This window comes from Nematolebias whitei, chromosome 10 (assembly GCF_014905685.2).
Source record: "Nematolebias whitei isolate Nwh7 chromosome 10, NemWhi1, whole genome shotgun sequence".
Taxonomy (NCBI): Eukaryota; Metazoa; Chordata; class Actinopteri; order Cyprinodontiformes; family Rivulidae; genus Nematolebias; species Nematolebias whitei.
Window position 1 is genome coordinate 9,926,625 of NC_056507.1, and position 2,600 is coordinate 9,929,224.

At 37.5% G+C, this 2,600-nt stretch overlaps 1 non-coding gene across 1 annotated transcript; it reads left to right on the forward strand.

Annotated features, from left to right (window-relative positions):
- The first annotated feature begins 658 nt into the window (after positions 1-658).
- On the forward strand, positions 659-730 carry trnap-agg. Its single transcript has one exon. It is a non-coding gene; the product is annotated as a tRNA-Pro (tRNA).
- The last annotated feature ends 1,870 nt before the right edge of the window (positions 731-2,600 follow it).

Genomic DNA, 2,600 nt, shown 5'->3' on the forward strand with positions numbered 1-2,600 from the left:
AAAAAAAAAAAAAAAAAAAAAAGCAAAAACAATCTAGATACGTTTTGTCTTTCATCCAACACTTGTTGTTTATTTAGCCATGAATAAATATCCAAAATTCTACTTTTTGGTAGAAGTCACTGAAAGTTTGTCGTAGGATAAAGAGATTAATTATAGCTAAATATATGTATTGTACATAATATCGCTCATTTTGAGAAGATTGTTTTAATCTGATTTCTGTTAAACCTAAAAATGTAAATATCCTGATGCATGCTCAATAATCCAGGTAGAAAAATCTAAAAAAGAAAAATCTGGTCCTCTGGACCAGATTTTTGTTTTGTTTTGTTTTGTTTTTTGGAATGTCCAGAGGACCAGATTTAACTTTTTTAGACTAAAAATGTAAAAAGTATCACCATTAAATCTGAAGAAGGTCTACATCTGCATCAGCCTTTTAAGCTTGTGGGACAAAATTACACTATTCTTTAAATGCAGTCGAGGGCCGCACAAAATCACTCCAAGGGCCGCAAATGGCCCTCGGGCCACACTTTGGACAGCTCTGTTCTACCAATGAATCTGTTGGGTTTACCTGTAACCAGCAGGTAGTGCTATTAACCCAAATAAAACTGAACACATCCTGCCACATCAGCACGTCAGACAGATGTGGAATAATGTCCACTGTGGCTCGTTGGTCTAGGGGTATGATTCTCGCTTAGGGTGCGAGAGGTCCCGGGTTCAAATCCCGGACGAGCCCTTTTCTTTCCCGAATACCTCCTCTTTGTTTACATGATTTACAGATTTGAGGTCTCCAACTGACCCTCAGCACCGAGGTGAAGCACAGACTGTAAGGTTCAAGTTCAAGTTATGTTTATTTGTCATATGCAGGGTAACACAACAGTGCAATAAAATGTTCAGGATGAGAAGAACGGATTTGACCCGCTAAAAACCAAGAACAAACAAGAAATACTAAAGCATGCAATAAGGGTACAAAATAAAATGACAAAAAGTGCAACAGTAAAAACGATATTTACAAGGTCCAAAAGAGAAATAGTAAACAACAACATGCAGTGAACACTGTTATTAAATACCGGTAATCTGTTCTGATAGCTATATTGATGAAAGGTCCTGTATCTGTTGAGCCATGTACTTTGTATGCCTACAGCTATAAGTGGTGATGACTTCATGAGATTCTTTATAAATAAAATTATTTCAGTTAGAGAGAAGATTCACACCATCCTTCCTACTATTGCCTCTGATTCTCTGTCAGATGAGGCAGCTTTAGAAATGTTACTAAAACCTGATTTATGTTTGGACTGTTGCTGTCCTGTTGAGCTCTCAGAATTGTCAAAAATAACAGCTTCATTCAAACCAGCCACATGTCTGCTAGATCCCATCCAAACCATAATGTTTAAAGAGGTATTTCCCCTAACTAATATCCCCATTATGGATCTACTTAATTTATTTCTAATGAATGGTTACATACCACAGCTTTTTAAGGTTACTGTATTAAACCTATACTTAAGAAACCTGATCTTTATTTAGGAATTCTGGCCAATTATAAACTTATATCTAATCTAACTTTCATCTCAAAACTTCTTGAGAAAATCGTTGCAAATCAGTTGTGTGACCATCTGAACAGAAATAATCTGTTTGAGGAGTTTCAGTCAGTGTTTAGAGCTCATCGTAGCACAGAAACAGCACTGGTGAAAGATACTAATGATATTCTCATGGCCTCTGAAAATGTATTTGAGTCTATACTGGTCCTGCTAGACCTCAGTGCTGCATTTGATACAGTTGATCACAATATTCTACAACAGAAGCTTGGGATTGGGATTACAGGAATGGCTCCATAATACTTTAGATCATACTTATTTGATAGATTCTAGTTTGTAAATGTAAATACTGAATCGTCTTCATACACCAAAGTTAGTCATGGAGTTCCTCAGGGCTCAGTGCTTGGACCAATACTCTTTAATTCATTTATGCTTTCATTAAGTAAAGTTAATGAACATCATGGGATAAATTGTCATTGTTAAGCTGATGATACACAGTTATATTTGTCCATAAAACCCAATGAATCCACTCAGTTACTTAGAATACAAGCATGTCTTATTCTGGATGACCCTTAATTTTCTGCTTTTAAACTCAGACAAGACAGAGGTTGTGGTTTTCAGCCCTGAGCATCTTAGGAATAAACTTTGCAGCGTTTCACTTCCTTTGGTTGGCATTATTTTGGCCTCCAGTTCTAATGTAAAAAATCTTGGTGTTATTTTTGATCAGGATGTGTCTTTTAACGCTCACAATAGAAAAGTTAGCAGGACCTCTTTCCTCCACCTGCGTAACATCATTAAAGTCAGTGCAGTGAATTATTGTAGAGAAATAGCTTCATCCCTTCAGATGGTTTGGATCTGCTGTTTTTGATGGGCTCGTCTGGGATTTGAACCTTGGACCTCTCCCACTGTAGGCGAGGATCTTCCCTAGACCTAAAGGCTTGTTGAGTTCACTTGAGACCAGCATGTGGTGCTGTTGGACCAGACAACACAGTACATCCTGCCACATCATCAAATTGTAGATGTTGGAGGAGCAAGATGGCGGGTTGAGTGGCAGTGTTTTTTTGGAGCTCG